The sequence below is a fragment of the Vicugna pacos genome, chromosome 12, assembly GCF_048564905.1.
Source record: "Vicugna pacos chromosome 12, VicPac4, whole genome shotgun sequence".
NCBI lineage: Eukaryota > Metazoa > Chordata > Mammalia > Artiodactyla > Camelidae > Vicugna > Vicugna pacos.
This window is the reverse complement of record NC_132998.1, coordinates 3,981,918-4,006,101: the sequence shown is the minus strand read 5'-3', so window position 1 is coordinate 4,006,101 and position 24,184 is coordinate 3,981,918. Positions and strand designations below refer to the sequence as shown.

The 24,184-nt window shown below is 38.5% G+C and overlaps 1 protein-coding gene across 5 annotated transcripts in view; it reads left to right on the top strand.

The window, feature by feature from the left end:
- The window catches only part of SLC16A7 (solute carrier family 16 member 7), a 143,116-nt gene that overhangs the window by 31,806 nt on the left and 87,126 nt on the right, over positions 1-24,184 (top strand). For 3 of the 5 annotated variants that reach the window (XM_072972492.1, XM_072972493.1, XM_072972494.1), the window contains exon 2: positions 15,961-16,056. The gene's annotated coding sequence lies outside the window, so the exon portion shown is untranslated. Of the gene's footprint in view, positions 1-330; positions 399-12,722; positions 12,946-15,960; positions 16,070-24,184 lie in introns of those variants that run through there. The other 2 variants (XM_015250334.3, XM_072972495.1) reach the window with 2 other exon arrangements.

Below are 24,184 nucleotides of genomic sequence, written 5' to 3'. Positions count from 1 at the left end.
GCAACCCTGGCCTCAACCCAGGGCTGGGAGGCAAGGGAGGCAAGGGAGGCAGGGAAGCAATGGCATTTAAGGAGGCACTCACTCCCGGGGCCATGCAACCTTTAATCTTGCATCTGGACGACCCTAAAAGTGAGTGAGTGCCTCCTTAAATTTTGAGCCCTAGGCACCTCCCTTGCCCGCCACACTCCTGGCAATGCCTCCGCCCACTGGACGCCAGTAGCACCCTCCCAGCTGTGACAGCCAAACAAGTCTCCAGATAGTGCCAGACATCCCCTGGAAAACACAAGAGCCCAGGTTAAGAGCCACTGCAGTCTCACTGGAATAACTCAGTATATTTCTCTTTCAGTTGTAAAATGCCAAGAGGAACCAGCAGCAGTGTGATGGGATTCATCTGAAAGGTAGCAACCAAATACAGGTGTCATCTGGGCAGTGTAATTTGGGCTGAGACACACCTGGGAAGTAAGACTTGGAGGGAGAGCTGTGGAAAGAAACTACTGTGGTTAATGGGCTGGTAGGCAGTGGCATCAGGAAGAGGAAGGGTTTGTATGAAAGTTACCTAAAAGTAAGGGATGGCTGCTGCTGTTCGTAATATACCGAATCCTTGACCTTGGCTACGCTGAAGAGTAATAATTCTGCTGCCAGTCTTAGGGTGGATATGACAGGATTTCCAAGGATGTCTTGCTTGTTGCAAATGCTCAAAAAAAACGACAATGTGATTGTAATATATATAATATATATTTATACTTATATACACATACACATACATACATATATGTATGTGTATGTATGTGTGTATATATATTTTTTTTTATGAAATTAGGCTCTCTTCTTGGTTAATACTTCAGTGTGCTGTTTGTATTTGCTGTTAGCGGTTCTACTCTACCCTGCTCCTACCCTGCTTTATTCTATTTTCTTGGGCTTTAGGGAAGCTATAGCACTTGGAGACGTGCAATTTGTGTGCTGTGGTTGCCACGAAGTTTGCAGATACATTTGAGTATGAGACCTCAGACACGCCTAGTATGAGATGACAAAGGCACGTCATGTTGTATGCAGTCCATTTTCATGGTAAAGGTTAAATACCGGTGATATGGTTGATTGATGTTTAGCAGTAGAGTTTAAGCTCTAAAATTCCTGTGTCTCACAGTCAATAAGCTTCAACAGCATGTAGCTCCATATATTTTTGCTCCATTTACTTTTGCGGCATTTAGTACAGAAGTTGGTATGTGGTCATAATAACAAATTAAACAGTTGGATTTTACAGCTCACTAACATCTGCCAGGCAGTGTCCTATGTGTTTTTTGGCATTGATTGCTGAGTAATCCTTGGTGGAGGTTAATATTATGATCCCCATTTTATAGAGTTGGAAACTAAACTTAAGCAGGTTCGTTAACTTGCCCACAGTCACATGGTTAGGATCACTTGATTCCAGATCTGCCAGCTCTGAGTCCGTGCTCTTAAATAACGGCTTCAAGGCTGCCTGTAAATGACCTTGTAGATTGTGCGGGGCACGGCTCCAGGTGTCACCATACACACGGTACACATTGCGAGTGCTCCGAGATTATCCTGGGAGGTGCACACACAAAAAAGTGAATTCCAATGCTTTTAAGTGTTACTTACTTTTAAATGTTACTGAATGATGTACAGTGAGTGATGGGACTGTGAGCAGGGGTTTCCTTCCTTTCCTCCCATTCCTTCTCTCCTTCCTTCCCCCCCCCCCCCCGCCCCGTAAGGACATGCCTAAGTGTGAATCCCATTGAGGAAAGGGTGGAATTCAACCGCAAGGTTGTTCCTTGCCTGTTGTGATTTCCCTTACTTCGGGGCAGCTGATGCACTTTAGGACTACTCCTTCGTCGAGTGTTAGTGAAAATCTTATCAATGCCACCAAGAGTTCTTTTTCTGAGGCCTCAGGCTGGAATATTCTTTCACTCTTACTTATTATTGTCATGGAGCCATTAGCTTTTGCCATTAGAAACTATACTTATACTAAAGGTGTTACAGCCGATGAATGTGCTCCAAATTCTCATTACAGGCTGCTGACCGCTCCCTGTAAATCTCAGCTGGGAGTTATCAGCTTTCTACTTGCCGGCTCTAATTGGAAAGTTCTCTGCTGTATCCAGGTACAAAATGTGCTATCAGAGCTTGAATTTCTGCCCCTTATTAACATTGCCTTTGTGACTTATTTCCTCAATTCTCTTTCCACTGGCGATTTGGCTGAAATAAATTCCTCAGTTTTGTGTACAAAGTGAGCTTACGGCAGAACACACTACAAATCATGCAGCCCAGTAAACGAGTGCTCAAACGCTTTTACCATCGGAGAATGTGAAAGGGTCCTTTGCTAATTAATTACCTGTGCACACCACTTTTTCACTTAATAATCTAGAAATAAATTCATGCATTTTTCATCCATTTGAAACTCATTTTTTTGTAGTTTGAAAATCCATGTGTCAAGTACACAGTAGGAAAGTTCATGAAGAGTTTGCAAGGAGCTGTGTTAGAATTTCCCGAAATCTACCTACTCTGCAGACTGTTTCTAATTTTTTGGATGTGGAGACTGAAGACTCTTGTGTAATCCAGAGGTGGCAAAGGGAACGTTTGTGACTTGATTTCATCTGCCCATCAGAAAAACATATTTCCCCGAGACAATCCCTGTAGATTTCTCATATGTTTAAGCTGCTGAATTTCCCAGTGCTCCACCATCATGTCCTCCTTTAGAGGAAGGCAGCCTGGATACCATCCTCAGAAACTGTTAAGTCCTCAAACGTTCCTGTTCTAGGTTCTTGCCATAGGTTAATCATGACATACTAGAAATCAGTATTACTCAGAAAGATTCATTTTAAGTGCATACTTAGAAATAGTCACGTCTTCTACCATAACCTATTTAAATATTTAAACATTACTCCACAAATGTCAATCAAACAGCACTTACTTTGACACAGCTGTGGAAGGTGTGCTGAATGTGAGTTTTGCTCTCCTTAGATTTTCATTTTTTTTCTATCAAAAACCAATTAAACAGTTTTCAAACACACGAAGCTCAAGCTTCATGAGGCCATGAGGTAAAATGATCAAGACTGTGTAAGTTCTAATTTAAGACCTACGTAGAATAATGATAATTCCGAGAAGTTAAACGTGAATATGTCCTTTTCCCTCCAACGAGCTTATTTTCCCCAGCCTTAATGTCAAGGAACAAAGAGGGAAATCTTTGATTTAGAATATCTTCCTTATTAAAATTTGAGGTTAAATGATCACTCTCTTTTTTGCTAATGCATGGAACAAAGTGTTTCCAGGCCTTATTCTACAGAGGATTCAGACTATGTGCTTCTCTTGTATTTGGTGACAAAATATGTATACAGAATAGAAATTTATAATTGGATATTGTTACTTTCAGAATTACAGGGGTGCTGGACAAACCCAGCTGAAGAGACATTAGGTATGTTAAAAGGTAAACTGAGAGATATGAACATTTTTAAGAATTTGGGCAAAAATTTATTGAAATGAATGTCAAACAGGAAGTGGTTAGGAACACTCCCTCTGCAGGTGCTTGGGGGGAGACTTTTGCAGAGAAAAAACAGAAGCAAACTGAGGGGATTACTGACAGGCTGCTGCTTAAAGCCTTGTTGGCCGTGGGGGATTGATTTTCCGCAGCGTTTTGATTTCATAACCATGAGGCGCTTACAGGCTTGGACTTCGGTTTGCTTATATAGACGTCCACAGCATTACAGCCACCACCGTCTAACGGCCTTCTTGTTTAATTAACTTAACAGGTGATATCCACTTGGATATATATTGTTATGAATTTGACTACACGGATTTAAGAGAGTTCAGCTCTCGTGCAGCACCAGACTCACTGTGTTAACCCAAAGGTTACTCTCTGAGCACACAGACTTAATACATTACTTTTCAGATGGTATGTAAAGTATAAGAAAATAATTTCTGGTTTTGAACAGCCTAGGAAATTTTTTTCCTCTTTCCAACATGGGTCTGTGCCAGGCAAGTACCACTGACCTTTTTATTCTTTTTTTTTTTTTAATACAGAAAATTGAGACATACTAACGGTTAGGAATATTCAGCTTTCACCTTTTGAGAATTAGAGAAGACACTGTCACCGCGTCACACCACTCGATTGTGACTCCAGTCTTTTCTGGTTTAGTAGAAAAGTTATCTTTGTTTCAGCCTCAGATTATCCTTCGTAAAGGGAGCAGCTCCTGTTTTCTTTTTGTGTGCATGTTAAAAGCCAACGAAAGAGATGTATCACAAATACAATAATTTTTAAAAGTATATAAATTTAGGATACCTTGAAATATTAATCTCTGATCTGTAGTAGCCTGCATAGATGGCTAAGGCTCAAAGGACACTAACAGAATGCATTTGGGGACAAGAGGACCTTTTTCCCCAAATACTTTGACTATAATAATCTGATATTTTTATAGTGGCTAGTCCTTTCCCGGCTCTTTGATCATCCTCTTTCTCTGTTTCCTCCCTCGTCTTTCTATCTTAGCGTTTCCCCTATAAATAAAAATGGATTTTGTTGTTATGGTTGTTCCTTTTTTTTTTTTAATTGCCTTTATTTTCCAATCTTGTGATTCTCATTTTATAGGAACTACAATTCTAGACAAAGAATTTTTTTAAATAAAGCTTTTAGCAATAGTCTCTTTTCTGTTGTATTCCAATGGGTTAATATCTTTTTTTCTGAAAGGAAATACAATTAATTGTGCTATGTGTCATTAGGTGCTAAGCTGTCCACAAATAGCATGTAATTTTATTCTTTCAGTGACCTATGAGGTATTTCTGTTTTGGAAAGGAAGGAACCTTGATTTTCAGAGGTTAACTAAATTTTCCAATTTCACATAATTTATTAGCGGTTGGTCTAAGGAAAGACAGATTCTAACACTTAAATATTCTTAAATATTCTACAAGCAATTCTTGGATATCTTAGAACTAAGCATTACCTGAATATTTTCTCCAATCCATCAAGCATAAATACTGAAACCTCTCCCATAATAATCCTTTAGAAAAGAAGTTTATCGTTTTCCAAAAAGCAGACTATCACCTCTGATAGTCATGTCTGCTTATAATTAACACAGAAAACATAGTACTTGTATGACTATCAAATTATAAGAACAGCAAAGGTTTTATTCATCTGCCCTAATGGGTTATTACATATTTCTGGACCTTTTCTATCAACATATGAGTTGCATTATACCTTGGTTGTTGACATGATCTGAATTAGCTCAGTTAGTTCTTATTTCAGCACTGAATGTTGATTTGGTAGCTTACAATCTAGTCCAGTTTTTAGCTATCATTGAGAGGTATCAACTCAGTAATACACACCTGAGCAAATTTTGTAACCCTTGTAGCTCGTGGGCTTTGACTTTGAAGCCTTTAACAATATTTGTTGATTTTATTTTCCAAAGAGTCCAAGTATCTCCAAGATATGATTCAGGAGTTGAAAGCTAATTTTTCATAACACATCTGTGATTCTTACCATCTTTCTCTGATTTTATCATTCACTTTCCTGGAAGTAAGTTTTTAGCTTGCTCCATTAGTTCTCATTTGCTGCAGACGGTGCATTGTTGTGTTCCTGTCTTGTCTTCCTGTTGTAATATTCTCAGAGCTGTTACTGTTTATATGCAAAAAAACAAACACAAAAAACCCCCTAAAACTACGATACAAACTTTGCGATGGTGGGAGAGTTGAAGCCATGCGGTATACCCAAAGTGATGCAGCAAAGGCAGTGCTGTCCACAGAGAACTGTCGCCATTGTCAGTGGCCCATTCTCATCCTGAGCTTGCAGTTCCCATCTCCACTTGAAACAGCATCGACAGACACTAACCCGTATTTCAGCCTTGTGCCAAATGTAAATGCTTGTAAGGAAACTCAGGACTATTGCTAGAAACAAAGGAGGCATTGGACCCATACAATTAGTAAGCAGACCAAAAGGAAATTTGTGATTTGCTCTTTGTTTTTAATGTTTGGTTTTTGGTTGGGGAGGATTTTATTATTTCAACTTACACATTCTGTTTAAATTTTGGTGAATGTCCCTTTTTTGTCATTTGAAATAATATCTTACGTTAGCTTGAACTCAGAGAAAAACACTTTAGAATTTAATTTTTCGAACATTGTGACTGTTCTTTTAGTTTGCTGCTAGAAATTAAACGACTGAGATTCTGAAAATAATGTAGTGCTTTCTCTAAAATAGTCTTGGATTCTGTCTACCCAAATACAAGGATCTATGCCACCGTTGGCTACTCAAGCTATTTACCATGCCAAATGTTTGCAGTTGTGTAGGATTTTATTCAATGATTTTTTTCTTTTTTATCATTTGATTGACAGGTATAATGAAAGTCATTGGCAGCCCCTATCAAAAACAAGTACTGCGATGTATTAGCAACTGAAAATGCCCACCTTTCATCTTGGCAGCCTGATAAGGAGCCTGATATTCTAAATGTCTTCTCCAAAAAAAGAAAACAATGAAAAAGAATATTTTGGTGCTTAGGCAAAGTCTCTTCAGGAGATTTTTAAAACTATAATGTTAATTCATTTTAACTTAAACATAGTTTAACACAAACCCCTTCCTACACATTTGCATGCTGAGGACATCCTTTGTGAAGCCATGTAACAAGAGTTGCAAAGTAAATTTGCTGTCGTAGCATTTCCTGTATGAACGCACGTTGATCTGTTTCTGTGCTTCTTCCTGACCCTGGGGCCTGCAAAGCCCTCCCTTTGTCCTCTTGGCCCACTGGTTCCATCCTGCCCTTTAAGAAGCATTGCTTTTCCTAGGATTCTGTCCCTGCCTTTACTTACCTCACTTACCTCAGGCTGGTTAGTTGTCCTTTCTTAGTGTTTCCACAAAGCCATGCACATAGTTCTGTCACTTAGCACATTTATCGTCATTATTTACTTCTAGGTTTGCATCCCCTAATTAGTCAGTGAGCTCTTTGATGTTAGAGACCACATTGTGCTCATGTTTGCAGCCGTCTGACCTAACACAGGGTCTGGCACGTAGATTATCACAGTCCGTTCGGGCAGCACCACGGACTGGGCAGTTCATAGACATCAGGAATTTATCTTTTATGGTTCCGGAGGCTAGAAGTCTGATCGGGGGGCAGCATGGACAGGTGATGGTCCCTTCCAGGTCGCTGATTTCTTTTATCCTCACATGGTGGAGGAGGTGAGCTAGCTCTCTGGGGCCTCTTTCGTAAGTGCCCTAACCCCATTCCTAATCACCTGCCAAAGGCCCTGCCTGTTAATACCATCACCTTACGCATTAGGTTTTCAACATAGAATTTTGAGGACACAAACATTCAGACTAGAGTGTAGATCGTGCTCAGTATATGTCCATGAACGGATGGATTAAAGTTAAGGATGGGATCCAATTCTTTGTGCAGAGGATAGCGCCTCAAAGAAGGTACAGTCCAGAAAGGACAATCCAGTTCAGGGATGACTGTTTTTTCCGCTGACAAGGGTTGAAGTTACGAAATATAAGAGCAACAATGAAATGAAAGTTGACTGGGGAAGAGCATGCAGATCTGGGCCAGAGAACTAACCTTGTATTAAGATTGTGATTGCGAGGACCAGCTGAGAAAGATCCTTGAATGGTTGTGAAGAATTTGGAAGGAAGGTACAGAGTAACGAATGATGAAATTTAATTGAAAATAATTTGTTGAAACTGTTTATAATAACTGGGAAAATTCATTTTAATGCTGTAAATTATTGATGAGTTATCACTGCTAGCATGTGCTCAAAATAGATTTATGTTGGCAATTTTTAAAAGCCCTTGGATAATTTAGATTAATATAATTCACTCAAAAGATATATTAAATATTAATATGTAATATTACCGACCACATTAGACCTTGCTTCATGCCATGGACTGTGCTGCATCCTTTTGTGTGCATTATTTTTAATATTTGATCAAATGCAATTGTTGACATTTTACAGATGAGGAAACAGAGGGTTAGATGCTAGTTCATTCCACTTGTCTTTGAGCACACAATCTATTAAGTAACAGACCTGGCATTAAATCTATTCCATTTGAATTGGAAGTTTGTGCTTTGTCACACTACACTGTACTACATCCTACAAGTCTCTGAACTATGTGTACATTTCAGCATGAGTTTAAGTGTCATACATAAATGCATATAAATTTGGTTATCTCTTTAAGTGATCATTCATTCATTCATCAAACTTTCATGGGCCCTGTAGGCACTGAGCTAGGTGCTGCATATATAGCACATTCACATGCCCTTTTGGAATTTATTGGGGAAGAGAAAGGCATTTAGAAATATAAGTAACTGTGTAATAACAATTTTGATAAATGCTACAAAGGAAAAACACAGTGCCTTTTATTAAGTAGATTACAGAGCAGGGTTCACATGTACTTACTTTCCTGTGGACAAATGTAATTAGATGTACGCTATAGCTTACTGTAACCCAAGAAGATGCTTAAAATAGCGCTAGGTAAGTGGTACCACAACAATGTAATCAAGCCAAACGGTTTGAAAACATTGGTCTTCCAGTAGCCTTTCCACTGCACGAAGGGAATTTTGGTGAACTGAAGAAAATTGTGACGTTATACCTAACAGGTTTTGAAAATTTACTAAATGCCACGTCTGTACTTCATCTTTGGAAGGTGACTTAGGAACTGTCTCCACCGTGACCTACATCTGTTCATAATAATAATATCCATGAAGGTGATGGTTGCACTGCCCTTTGAGAGCAGCATCTCTCCTGCCGCCACTCTGAGCCCGTGGGAGATTCTGAACTAGAAATAGTGAGAGTATTTGGTAAGTTTCACTATTTGGCTTCATACATTGCTAACATTTGGCATAAAATCTAAACAGCAGTAAAACAGAAGAATTTATATCATTCAGGACTTAATAAAGCTGAATGGTCAGAATAAAACAAACAAACAATGAAAATTTTTTTTAAGGCGAACAAAGCAAAGCAAAGCAAATGTGAAACTTAACCAGATGTTATAACAACTTAGGTCCTGGCTTTCTTGTACTTCAAAGGTTACAAAATCCTAAATTTTAGTTTCAGAAGTTACCTTAGGCCTGCATTATAATCATGTTACAAGTAATTGGTACTTTAAAGTGCAGAAAAGTCGAAGTGGATGGTCTTTTTTTTTTTTTTTAATTGTTTTTATTTTCTCACCAACAAATGTGTGTTGTAGCTTGACTTTTTTTTCTGCCCTCCCCTTTCAAAATCTGTTCATAAACAGATGGAAAACTGGTAATTTCCTGACCATTGGAGATATTTTTGTAATTATCTGCTCATCTGAAAGGCTTAAGACTCATTTCTTAGCTGTCAGGGAGCCATGGAAATGCTTTTCATGAAATAAGTGGAGATGTGTGTGAAAGATGGACGTCCAGTGAGAAATCCGGTATAATTGAAACTCACCCATCAACTGTAGATACTGTGAGCTTCCCTATGATCCCTTTTCTTGGGAGTTCCTCATCCTGTCAGTACTTCTCAGTATCCTCTCCTTCGTCTCTCTCTCCCTCTCACAGAAAAGGGCTTCTTAAGTTGGGTCTTGAGGAATAAGTAGGAGCTTTGTTAATAGAAAAGTGGGGAGAGGATTCCTTGGTAGGCATTGACACCTACTAAGGCAGTAAAGACGCACGTGTGAAATAGCTTGGGATGAGCTGAAAACTGAATTTAATTCAGTGTTGTTAGAACATTTAGAGCTAGGGAAAAGTGACAGTCAAGGAGGATGAAGGGGAAAGGGTTACGTCCGATGGGAAAGCCATCCCAGGTGATGAACTTACCACAGGCGGGTGGAGGCCTGTTTGGTGACCAGGGCTTACATCCACCACCAGGGCAGGACGGAGTGCAAGAAGGACTAACAGAGATGCAGAAATGCACACAGGTGAGAACAAGACATGAGATTTCATGTCCGGCCTGATGGTTTTCACTTTCTTTGTGAACAGGAAGCCTGGTCAACCACAGGTGATGACAGGGTGGTTAGGAAACTTGGGGGGGACGACGTTTAGAACTGTGTTGGAAAGGAGAGGGAGATCCCAGAGGTGTGAGTAAGCTTACTGGAGAGGCACTGAGAGCCTTGCTGAAGTTGAAATCTATGAATGAACCTTGGCATCAATCTGTGCGGTTAATCCATTTTTTTTAAGGCTCTAGTTAGTACTCTCACTGCAGGGCCATCTTAAGTTTGGAATTTTCAGACTCCTTCTTGCAGGAAGACAGAGGTGTGAGTGACTTGAGAACACTGGTGATCACAGGTGATGTTAATATTTACTGAGTACTTAACGTGCTAGGAGTTGTGCTTAGTACATTATTACATTGCCACTTTTATTCCCTTCTTTCCTAGGAAATAGACGTATTATTCCCATTGTTAAGAAACAAACTGAGGAACTTAGGTAATTTTTCCCGAGACGCTTTACCAATAAGTAGCAGAACTGGGATTTGAATGACAATCAGCTTGCAGCTGAGTAGATACCGGGGTTAGAAAAGGACTGACAGTTTGGGGGAAGAATGTAAGTTGCAAAGCAGTGGGAGATTTCAAGAAGATTCCAGAACAAGATTGATGGAAATGACATTTTTAATGTTGCATAAAAGATGGGACACTAATGGGAAAGTAGAATGTCAATGTTGAAGACACCAGTGGTACAGGCACTCAAAGTGGCCATGAGCTTCGAGTTGGAAGTGAGTTACTGAAATGAGAGTGTAAGTGGAGGTGGTGAACTTTCTGGCTAGGTTATTGATCACAGTGCGTGGGTATTGATCATGAATATTGATTATGGTGGGAACGTTGGAGTGAAGAGAAATGGATTTTGAAGAAATGATCTGAAGGCTGGTAGATTCTAGTTTTCTGGGTATTACAGCGTGGAGGTATGAACTTAAATGAAGAAAGGTTTCTTTGTATGAGCTGAAAAAGTAATGATAATCAGACATAGAATGGAACTAGGATTATGCCCAGCCTCTGTTCGGGGCCTAAAGATAGGGAATTAACATCTAGGTTAGAAATTAGAAAATCTGTTTATTTTTAAAAAATGGGAGCTCTAGAGGATGCAGGGAGAAATAGTGGGAAGGACACCCAGAGGGGTGTGGTAAGGTGGAGAGTAGGAACCAAGTGGAAAACACTTCCAGTGGTAAAACTGGGTGAATTTTCTGAGAAAATCCATTGATGATACTGTGTCTCTTTTATTTTCCATGAGCCATCTTTCTTTTTCACACATTGTGGAACAAGCAAATCTACAGACCTCATTTAAGTTTCTTAATTTGTCTTGCAGTTATCAGCGTGCTTAGGTAAGACCGTGTTGTTTTCACACATCACATAGTCCAAGCATTCAGGTTCTTGTCGTGCAAGATAAAGTGTCTAACTGCATGGAAGTTGTGGAAAGAGTGAGCAAAACTGAGGCTGGAATATTGGCTCCTGAAAACTTGGCTTCTCCAAGCCTAGAGTTCCCTGTCCTATAAAATGGGGTTTGCTGGTAGCATCAGCGAGTAACTGAGAGGAGTTCAGCAGCCCGTTTAACTTTTAAACACTGCTATCAGAGTCTATATTCACATGGAACAAAAATCCGTCTCTCTGTAGTTTTTGAACCCATTTACTGTATTTCAGCTTCCGAAAATTACGTTAGGAAGCTAAAAAATCACCTTAAAACCAAGCTTCACGCTGAGTTTAATTTTTGGTGTTTATGCAGCAATCTGGGCTTTGACAATTCAATAATAACCATGGTTTATTGTCCCCAAAGATAACTGTTGAACATCCAGCATACACTAGGCAATGCTAAGTGGGAGCCCCCCCTGGCTGAAAGCAGTCATCGGAGGAGTCCCGTCTACCCCAGGACCCATCTGCTCTCGTGTCCCTGCTGTGCTCAGGCGCAGGCTGGGGGCAGCCTGTGGAAAGTGTGGCTTCTGTGCAAATCCAACAGTGGGTTTTAAAGCTCAGCCACTGGGGCCCTTGGTCACTTACACTCCATCTGGTTGGGGTTCTTGGAGGCACGTTGTTAAGAACACCACACCGTATTTGTCCACCCTATTCATACGCCACACTTTGTTTCATAGGATAATAGGTAAATGTAAATGTGGCTGTTGGGAAGACTACAGCTAATGAAAGCTCCTATACATTTTGCTTCTTTCACATTTCCCCCTGCCGGCTGCCCCCAGGACCCCCTCCACCTGCATCGTGGAAACACGGTACACTAAGGCTGATGACGCACACGCGCACACACAAGACAGGCTGATTAAGACGTGCTTTTGCAACGTGTTTGGCTTTCTCCCACTTCATGGTTAGTTTTCAGCACGATACTAAATAAATCATATTTATTTTCAATACCACCGTCTTTCATCTTTGACTTCCTCAGTTAGAAGGGCAGACGATTTACATCGCCATAACGGAGATGTCTGAACAAGGATTGTGCATTCAGTAGCTGCAAGCACAGATTTCTGTCCTCCTGTTTTCTCATGTTTATCCTAAGATGGTTTAAGTCCTTGCCTTAGATGTCACTTATGCAATTTTGTTGCATTTGTTTATACATTACTTATTCAGGGCTGCAGCGGGGTTTCTTGTATTCAGGCGTGAACATGGGTGCATGCAGTAGCTGTAATGAGTGTTTCTGTGGTTTTATGCAGCAAAGCTTTGGAGAATCTGCCTCCTTTGACTTTCAAAGATCACCTTTGGTGGTTGTGTAAACGTAAAACAGTGGAGTTGTTTTTGGATGTCGAAGAGTGTGACGTGGTGTCTCATGCTTGTCATTTAACAGCAGACGGAATGTTACTCTAGCTTTGCCCTAACGCCCTCACATTCTTCAGCCTTGGGGCAGTCAGCCACTTCTCAGCTGATGTGATTTTGCATTTTCGCCTTGATCGTTTATCACCCGCTTTAAGTTCTCCGTTTGTAGTGCTTGCTAGTTGCTTCCAAAACAAACATGCTTCCTGCACTTGAGAGGAGAGGAAAGGAGAAAGAGATTTAAAAGAAAATAATAGGTGGGTTCTCAGTTATTTTTTCTTTATTACTGATGCTAACTGCTGTCATAAAGTAGGGGCTTATGATTGAGGTATTAGTGAATAATTCATTCATGGAACTTTTTCTTAAGCCCTAATGAACACTGAATATATACAGACATGATTGGATGATGCTGTCAAGTTAAAGGGAAAAACTCTCCCAGAAGAGTAGGTTTATCTGCTGTTTCTTCTGAAAAATTGAGTGTGGGTTTATATAGTATTAAATATTCTTTTTAGCTCTACTGTGTTTTCTGAAACAGTTTCTTATTTTTGGAGGACTTCGTTCATTTTGTCAAATATATCAATAAAATTCTCTGGTTTAGCTGATATAATTTTTCATTTTTATCACTCAGTAGGTAATAACCAACTATGTGTAAACATGAATAATATGTCCCTCCTCTACACCACACATTCTTAGCCCCTTTAATAAACACTTTTATGAAAATACATTTTATTTATGTCTTAATTAAAATTAGTGCATGAGTTTAAAAAGATCAAGAACTCCAGGTAATGCATTTTACTTGCAACTAAAATTCGTTAAGTCTGTTAAGTCTGAGATGACCAAACACTGAACACAGAACTTTATGACACTGTGGAATATTAAAATAAATAGCTGCTCATACTTTCTAAAAAATACGCCCATTTAAATGATCTAAATAATAACCTCTGATATTAACAGAATTAAAAATATCATATTTTTTTCTACCTGATAATTGAGTAAGAGATTGGATATTAGCATAACCTTTCAGGGGTCTTTGTGCTGATTTTCAGTATAATGGATCAAGGAATTTCTTTTAGCTTCTGGACTTTTCTAGAAGCACGCCTAAGCTTTTGGCAGTGGTTTTATAGTAAGAGAGCTACAACACAAGTTATTTTTTTCAGTAAGTAAACGCCCTTGTGAAACTTATCTGTGATTTAGACGTGCGTGTTTCAGAAGGTCACACAGGCTAGCTTTTGTACAAGATGAAGGTTACCCAGAAGGTCAAAAGGCATGCCAAAACAAACAGAAAGCATTTTACTTCATTTTAACAACTTCTTTTTTTTAAAAAAAATTTTTATTTAATGGATATGATCATAACCGTCAAATTAGTCCTTTTTTGAAAAACATACCAGCTCTCAAACACATAGCTTTTAAGGTGTCTTTGTTTCTGTTACAAAATAATATTAGGTGTCTAGGATTAGCAGATATAAACTACTACATATAAAATAGATAAGCAAGAAGAATTTACTGCATAGCACAGGGAACTATATTCAATATCTTGTAATAACTTATAATGGACAAATATCTGAGAAAAAATATATACCTGAATCACTTTGCCGTACACTTAAAACCAACACAGTATTGTAAATCAACTATATTTCAATTAAACAAAATAATAATAGTAAAGGTGCACATTGAAACAAATGAGAAAACTCTTGCTGCTCCATTTCTGCGTAACAAAATGCTGTAAATTAAAATTAATTCTGATATTCTGATGTTCTAGAGTAAAATCTGTGATTTTCTAAATTCAAGTTGTTAAAATAAGTTTATTGTTAAGATACAAAGAAAAGGGAAAAAAAACTTCCTTATCTCATAATTCTCAAATTTAGAAACATTATTTTATCTCACATGAGAATCAAAATAAGAGAGACATTGCTTTTTAGGCATGGAGTAAGGAATGTAATTATGCAGATAGAGTGGATTATAACAAAAATACCGGTATATCATCGTGTCTATAAATGAAATAAATTCATAATTATGTAGTTCAGTGGTGGTCAGTGAAGCAAGAAATTAATTTAATTGTAGTAAGATGTTATGTCCTTAGACATGTTAACTTTATCATATAACTTTTACTTATTGTGGTATAATTCCAGTAATTTTGTAAAATATATTATAGTGCTGATTCTGAATTCAGAAGAATTTGTCACTACAGGGAAGTTCTTTGCATGTGGAATTGACCAGTTTCCATGGGATATTTACTAAATGAGACAGTTATGTGTCCATAGTTAGTCTGCTTATTATAGTCTTGGAACTTCCACAGTCAGCATATTGCCTGCCAGGCTAAAATTCCTTCCATTTTAGATGACAATGTCAGAGTTCTCTGGTCACGCCAGGTAACACTGCAGGTCCTATCTCAATGACATTGTGTTACCTCCATTCTCTCCTCTTAGTCTTTGCTCCTGTGAACCATATTTAAATAATCTTTGCACTGCACTCTGCTACTGAAAACAATCTGATTTTTTTTGGATCATATCCAAGAGTTTATTAATTACATTGGTTTAATAATAAGACAAACAGGACTTACGTAGTCAAGTAAATCTTGTATTTTTAAAGTCAGGAATCAGCAAAGATCTAATATTTATTCATCTATACAAACTAATGTTTTTCACTGTCTTAAGTAGCAGAAATAATAATTCTTGTAATTATTGTATTCTTCTTTTTCTTATTTTGTTGCCAGACACTAGGCTAGCATTCTACAAGAATTAACCGACTTCAGTTTTCTAAATTAATAAATTTAATGTAAATAGAGTTTTAATGTATTTATGTAAAAATTTCAAGTTACTGCTTTATGAATGTTCATATACATATACACATTTATTCATTATCCTACCAAAGGTGGAAGAAAAAGTCTTCTCAAAGTTAAAGACAAGTAATTGTTTTGAAGTCCCAAATACATTGGACTGAAGTGACTCTCTCTGATGTTTCTGTAGGCACTCCTGTGCACTTCGGAAAGTATGATTTCGGACCGAAAATGTAAGGGCAGGCACGAAGAAAAGCAGGTACCATAGTGAGCACGGGTTAGTGGTGATGTGAAGTGATTTAACTAAACAATCTGCCCATATCGAAAGAGGGTCTTGAAATAAAACCTTGGAGCTTTAGCAAAGGCTGACAGCAGTTTTAGCCAGTGCAATAAAGCTACGTGCTATCCAAAGATGGAGCTGGATTTAGAGACCTTTTTTTTTTTTTGGCATGCATCTCAGTACTTAGGTGTTTACTCTCATCTCTGATTCTTTTAGGAGCCAATCTTAAGATGTGATGCTTTCCTGTGAAACCTTAGACACGGGAATCTTGGAAACCAAAGGACCGGAGGACTCTGCCAACAGAGCTGCCGTGTAAGTGCCCTCGGCGTGTAATACGGTTTCTTCTGTCTGCTCACTCCAAGTCATGCCGCTTGTGGAATTAGTGGATCTTAATGTGAATGGGAATATTGGCTTGTCTGGTGTTTAAATCCGTTTTCAAAAATAGAACAGACTTTAAAGTTGGCCGTTCTGGCCTCTAGTCCTTCTGTGACTCCACCTTCTGTGTGATCTTGGGCAAGAGAGTAAGCTCCAATGTCTCCGTGTATAAAATAGAGCTGAACATAAGCCCTTCCTTTATAGATAGTAAAAGATAAATTTCAGTAATAACAACCAAATTATGTTATTATTACTTGTATGAATGTTGGTTTTAAAATAAACGCGGAGGCTGTAGTAATAGAGTTTTATTCTTTATCTTTGTCATTTGCACCCTTTTAAAAATCATTATATTTTGAACAAAAATGCTTTTATTGGGACTTCTCTGTTCAAACTTTCTTTGTAGTATTCATAAAAACTTAATCTAATTTGATCCTCAATACAATCCTGGCGTCAAGCAGGTCGGGGGTTATTGCCCCCACCGTACAGATGAGACATCAGCGCTCAGCACCGTCAGCGCCTTGCTCAAGGCTGCGTCACCAGGGAGAAAGGGACTTGGCAGTCAGATGTCCTTATAACCAGTCCATGCTCTTGTCAGAAGCTATATTTAATTGGCCAAGTTTCCTTTTTGTATTTGGATTGCTACGTATTTTAATTATAAGAGTAGAGTGATTAATTTACCAAGTTGTATTGTGCGTTTGTCCGGAACACTGCCCAGACCGACTGCATGGTTATGTTCTGTCTTTAATCTCAAGTTCATGTACACAGCATGGTGTGTCCAGGAAGGCAGACTGATGGCTCCCCACATCCCAGTCCCTTCACCCTGCGAATGTTAGGTTGCGTGGTGAAGGAGAATTGAGGTTGCTCTTCAAACGACCTTGTGATCATCCTTCTGCTTGTGTGTATGGGCCCAGTGTAATCACCAGGGACCTGATGAATGAGGGAGAAGTGGAAGCCTGAAAAGGACTCAGCCCGACCGAGGTAGTTGGAAGATGGAGGATATAGCCACAAGTCAAGTTACGTGGGTGACTTTTAGGAGCTGGAAAAGGCAAGGAAACAGATTCTTCCCTTGGCCTCCCACTGACACCTTGATTTTAGCCCAGTAAGATTTCTGACTTTGACCTCCAGAACTGTAAGATAATAAATTTGCATTGTTTTAAGCCATTAAGTTCATGGTAGTTTACTATAGCAACCCGACTGACACTGAGATTAGGGGAAGCTTGAGAATAGAGTGGTTTGTGCCAGGGTGAAATGAGGTCAGTTCTTGGGGGTTTGCCCCTTTGAGGTGTTCATTTTTGTCCCATGCTAAGCATATGATGGTCGAGGTAGGTTGTAATCTGTTCTGTGGCTCCTTTTGGATGCATGGTGTCCCTGCCTATTCTTTGTTAGTTAAGAGCACAGACTGTGGATCCTGAGCATGTGGGTTCACATCCTGGCTCTGCTCTGATTCTTACTACAGGCATACCTTGTTTTATTGTGCTTCATTTTATTGAGATTCTCAGATATTGCATGTTTTTACAACGTGAAGTCTTGTGCAACCCTGCCTTGAGCAAGTCTATGGCACCGTTTTTCCAACAGCATTTGTTCACTTTGTGATTCTCTGTCACATATTGGTAATTCTTCCAAAATTTCAAACCCTCCACCAATGGAAAGATTACAGCTCAGCTGATTCTTAGACGGTTTTAGCAGTAAAATGATGCCAAGAGAGTCGCGTCCACACAGGGAAATCAGAGACCAACAGGATGATTTAAGTGAGTAATGTTTATGTAACATCACTGGGAGAACTGAGAAAATGGTAACTCAAATCATTCCCTGTGTTCAATGGTTCCGATAACGCCAGCTGAGAAAAGCTGCCACAGATTATAATTTCCCCCCTTTGTTTGTTGTTATCTCTGAAAGACTTGAGAGAGGTGAAGGCACGGCCTGCACACATGTGGCCATGGAATGTGAGTGTTGGAAAGCGTCACTGAGGGGTTACTGGCCTCGTAGTGTGCCATGGCCTGAGCTTGTACGAACTGTCCAAATTTGGCCAAGACATTCAGGCTTTGTTCAGGTAAAGAAATTGGATGCTGGTATAATAATTGGAAAGCCACAAAATTTATTGTAGTAAAATGGTGCCTGTGGGAGAGAAGGGAAGGAGATGGATTTGACTCCTTGTGGAAGCAGAACCTACTAGGATTGGTCATTTGACTAGATGGTGAGGAAGGGGAGATGGCATTGCTGCCTCTGAGCTTGAGCTGCGTCACTGGCAAATGCTGGTGCGTTTAACAGAAAGCTGGAGGCCATGTGTGTGCTGGGGTTGATGGTGGGGAGCGAGGAGGAATCAGAAGTTCTGAGCGAGGAGGCTGTTTTCAAAGGACTCTCTCTCTCAACATGTTTCCTGTCTTGGATGAGTATATCTACTGACTGGATAACAGTCAAAACAGGAACAGCTTTTTTTTTTTTTTTGAGTTCTGAATTTTTTTTTACTTTTTCTTATTGAGTTATAGTCATTAGAAGGAACAGTCTTAAATGCTCCCTATACTCAAAACATGCTTACGGTAATTCTGTTCTGTTAGTGAGCCACTGTCATCAGCAAAAAGAGGGCAGTCTGTTGAAATGGTAGAATGCTCGTATATTTTGTGTTTAGGGCCCCTCTGCCTCCATTATGTTTTCCTGTGGTGTATTGAAACCTCAGAGGAATTATTTTATGAAAGCAGATTTAACTAAAGCCTTTTTTCCTTTTATGCTTATCGAGGTTTAAAAAAGACTTCTTTTTACATTATAACTCTGAGGGATAATTAACTCCGGAAATAAATTTGGGTTGTTTTCTTCTATTATATGCTGATTTCAAACTCCATTATAACTCTAGAATTCAGAAAATAATGAGATCACAGTCAATTATGCTAAGTGAATGTTAAGATTACAGTACTCTTTCCAGGAAAAGAATAGGGAAAAAAAATTATCCAAATGAGACAATCCATTAAAAGATTTCCATTGTGTTTGTGAGGCATTTGATTAGTGTCTTTTGACTAGTTCACTGCTTTTTCTCACCCAAATGTGTGTGTGTGTGTGTGTATGTATATATATGAGTTTTCTGCTCTGCGCAATTTCTTGCACTTTTTATTCAGATGAAAAAACTTGGGTTTTTCCCATTAACTCAGTTTTCACTCCTTAGTCATAATGCAAAAAAAATCAGATCTCACAAGGGAAATGTGCGAACACTGCATGGAACTTGGGAATAATGTTATAAACAGATTCCTTGCCAGGAACTCATTGTCATGTTTCAAATGCAGAACTAATAACCTGTTCCAGGAGCACACATGTTATTTATCAAGGTTTTCCCCTGAGACTATTCCTCTCTCTCTTTCTTGTGCCCAAATTGTTGAATTTTGGAAACTGGAATTTAAAAAAAAAACCCTCATATTACCACATTTTTGGAATTACTCTTGAGAATTTGTAACCTTGGCAAAGGTTAGTCACCTTCAGCCATTTTCTTGCCTGTGCTCGTGGTGGGCAAGTCTGTGCATTTGGGTTTTCTTTTCTCAGAGGTTTATGTGATAAACACAGCTGCCTCTATTACTTGGATAGTGATTTTTTTTAAGGATTTAATACTGTAGTAACAATAAGAAAACCAAACAAATTAAGTACAAAATATATTGTTCACACTCCTGCCAATTCTAATTTTTATGGATCTTATGTTAAGTTACTTTCTTGACAACATGATTTTTACATATCAAGCTTAGATATTTCTTTGTATTTCTTTATTTAACTTTTGAACTTTATATAACAATACTAAGTAAAAATACTGATTATACACATGGGAGCTTTTCAAACGTAGCGTTCTTGGTGCCGTTAATGGTATGTTTATATAATAAAGGTTATAATCATTTGTTTGTATAAAACTGAGTCTTATGATCATATTGGCATTATATGAAAATAGTATATAAAACAAATGACTATTGAATTTTTGTTCCTCCACCTTGTTTTGAAAAAGACAAACTACTTCAGGTGTGTGTGCAGAGCACAAAATGAAGTCATTATTAATAGATTAGTCATCTATGTTGCACCAGGTAATTTTAGCCCATTTATTTAATTGTACTGAACATTTATTAGCTGCTAAGCACTTTGCTGTGTTGGGACAAAGGTATTTGACAAGTTCTTAGTAAGGCCGTCATCTGCTTTTGATTGTCTCTATCATCGTGAAATCCATAGTACACTTTGTTCAGTATATTTAAACTTTATGAGAAATTTTGTATGAGGCAGAATTTTCTGATGGTTTCATTTTGTTTCCTTTTATATTTTGAACTTACAGTTTTAATAGAAGACGGAAAAATACCCTGTGTCTTATTTTTGGAAAGGCGTTTGCTTTATTTGGGTAAATGAATTAGAGGAGACGTCCAGAGATTTCTGTTGTTACCTGATTGCTGTAGCCATTCCGTAAGCACACTTAGAAACGCAGCCTATTAAACTCTTAGGAAGCACATTTTACAACTAGTTATTGCTTGTTGCCTAGATCTACACCATGGCATCCGTCAGACGGGAAATAGGATTCTCCTCACCCACTGACCACAGAAAGGCTTGGCCTGCTGTTCAATGGAGAGGAAATTGGACCTTGGATCCAGACAAACCAGAATTGGAATCCAAGACCCAATATTTACCAGCCATCTGACCTAACATAAGTAACCAACTCTGAGCCTCTGGGCCCTCATATTTAAAATCTATATCATAATATCTGTCTTTTATGGCTTAGAGAATGAGGTTGTGGGTGTAAGTTGTTTGGTAAAATAACCTACGTAGAATATGAGAAACACCTTCTAAACTGTAGCTCTTCATTTCGCCAAAGGTCGTTGTAAGTTCTTCAGATACAAAGATGGCGGCACTGACCCGCCATCCAGTTCCCCGTCACGCACGTAGGTGAGGACCCTTTGTGACCAAGGGCAGGCATTTGCAGGACGGCTGGCCAAGTAAGGCATGTGATGCGTGACTAGGCAACAAAATGAAATTATCTGCCTCTCAAGGGATTCGGCACGTGGCCTTGGCCTCTTTATTATTGTTTGGAACTGACTGAGTTATCTAGTCTCAGGCTGGGTGAAGATTCACTGACACTTTGACTGATGTATGAGAGTACTTTGCAGTGTGTTGCATTCATGATTAAATCACATGATACATACACTTAAAAAGGTGTTTATAGCAGTATCAGAGGAAGAGAATTAGAAGGTTAGATTTGGCCATTCAGAGCGTGTATTTTCTTTGACCCAGGATGTAATTTAAGCCAAGTTAATGTCACAGTGTAAAAAGTATGAGCTGATTGTGCATGTCAAAGCAAGTTAAGAAGGGGCAGAGCTACTTTTCCCCTCACTTGAGAGAAGAAAGAGAGGAGGGGAAAGCAGAGAGCCTCTTGAGATTTGTGTGCAAGTTTGCTTCTGGCTAAAAGCTGATGATCAGTTCTCTCCGTTCTCAGCTCTGAGCCCTGAGAAGTGGCAAATGCGTGTTCTCTCTCTATTCCGGTAACTTTCAGATTATACAACTTGCACCCATGTTCCGATATAATTTAGATTATAGACATGTTTTATTCCTTCAATGTCAACTGATTTCATGTTCTAAGCTTAATGAAAGAACAGTAGAAAACTGTGTTGGTTGACAGAAAGATTTTGCTTTTGAGCACTGCCAAGTTAAGGTTAATGAGGTCTTCTGTGCTTATATTAGAGAAATAGAATATTTTAATGTTTTTATAATACTAATTGTTGTCATTCTTAAGCCTCTTGGTTGAAAAATGTATTAATCACAGTTACCTCAATAGTACACTATATAGTTTGCCAAGTCTTCATTAGTAAGAAAATTTTAAACTTCGCTTAACACTGAAATTTGAAAGTAACACTGAATCTTTAATCAGTAAAAATTCAATTTTACTCGATATTATATAACACTATCACAAGGAATCTCATTTTTCTTATTCTGAATTATAGTGGTTCATAAACATCTATGTGTACTTTGCTGAAAAACTGTAAAAAGTAAATTGGATTTTATTATGTGTCCAAAACATTTGGGACTATATTTTGGCGAAATATGAAGTTATTGTACAGTTATATTTCAAGTGATGCTATCATATAATTTATATGTAATTAAGGACATTGCTTCTTAATTTTACAGTTTTCAAAGCTGATTTTTTTTTAAAAAAGCTATCTATTCATATGCAGAGTAATCATATTCTGTGCTGAGTTCCCAACATAAAGGGACGCATTACTTAATCCGCTGGAGCCACAGATCAGATGAGTTTATATGGAGGTTTTCTGTTCTTTCTAAAGTGTCTGGACGTTGTTATCTTTATTCAGCAAGTATCTAAGGCCAAGGGAACTTGTTTTGGTTGTATTTAGACTCATGTGGTAAAGACAAGTACACATCAAAGGCTAAATGTTATTGTGGTAATACTTATGCAGTTTTCTGTTTATGTTTCTCTTGAAATGAAATTAAAGGTCAGACGATGATCGATGATTTTGCAATTGAAATTTGAGGCTCTTAGAAACCTTGAAGAACGTCACATTTGATGTATGAAGAACTAGGTCCAGAGAAGGAAGGTAGAAACAGCAATTAGAAGTGCTAAGACTAGCATCAGTGTCTCTATTTACTGGGTAACAAATAGAATGAATGGTTTCTTAGTCAGTGTTCATGCCGTTTTTGAAAAGGACATCAAATTTTATTCCTTAATGCACTTCCATTTGGAGGAAATGCTGAATCAGGACATCTCAGGTACATTGGTGCAGTGGTACTTTCCAGATTCACCCTTAGCAGTGCTAAAATTTTTGTTATTTTTTTAACAGTTTATACCATCTACTCCTTCTGTCTGTATATGGATTTGTTTAGGTGTGTTTCAATTCCCAAAGTTAGAGCAGAGTTTTGCCATTTCTCATTGTGATACACACTAATGACATGCTGACAGGTTCATAATTTGTGAATTAAATGTTCAGGTGGCTAGAGTTTCACTAATTAAGGACATTTGAAATATTTCACTCAGTCAACATATGCAGATAAATGTTAGGCATCTTTATTTAAAATTTGAAACAATCTGTGTGCAATCTAAAGAGAAGACAATTATTTGACTATGATATTATCAAAAAAACTAAGTTTGCGACCCTGACAAGTAACAGTGTTTTTTTTTAAATTGGGAATGTACAGATTTCTTACCATGCGTCAGCATACTCTTCAATTCATCTTTTATTATTAGATATTATATTAGAAACCTGGCTTGCACATCCTGATATGTAGGTGCCATTATAATTCACTGTCCATTGAATATTCACCTACTGCTCAGTGTTCTATTGAGAGTATGCAAATCAAATTACCACCAAAAAGTTTGTCTCTGTTCCTTTAGCTCATTATTGCATATACTCCATGAGTTGCTGAAAAGTTGACCAGTCGCCCATAAATATTAACACACACACACACACACACACACACACGTATAGACACATATGCATGCGTGCATATAAACGCACAAGATCTATCTCAAAGGGAGGGAAACAGAGAGTATCAATGCTTTCAATTCTGTAAACGGTGTAGGTGTTGGAAGATGTTGCTTAAAGTCTCAGCATGACGGTTAACTTGCTTTGCAAATCATGCGTAAATCGCATGACCTGTAAGAACCTCTGCTAAGTACCTTATCAGTGGGGCTCTCTTGTTCAGTATGAGAATCATGGGAATTCATATAAAACTTTACCTGGTAGACTATAAATGCTTACAAAGGACTTCCTAGGGCTGCCATTGCAAAATACTTCCAACCAGGTGGCTTAAAACAACAGAAATTTAGGGGGAGGGTATAGCTTAGTGGTAGAGCGTGTGCTTAGCATTTACGAGGTCCTGGATTCAATCCCCAGTGCCTCCATTAAAAATGAACAAACTAATTACCTACCCACCCAAAAATAAAAAACAAACAAACAAAAACCCAGAAATTTATTCTCTCGGTTCTGGGGACTAGAAGTCTGAAATCAAAGTGTTGGCTAGGCTGTGCTTTCTTGGAAGCCTCTGGGAGAGGATCCTTCCTTTGCTCTTCTACCCCTGACAGACCCAGGTGTGGAGGCATAACTTCAGT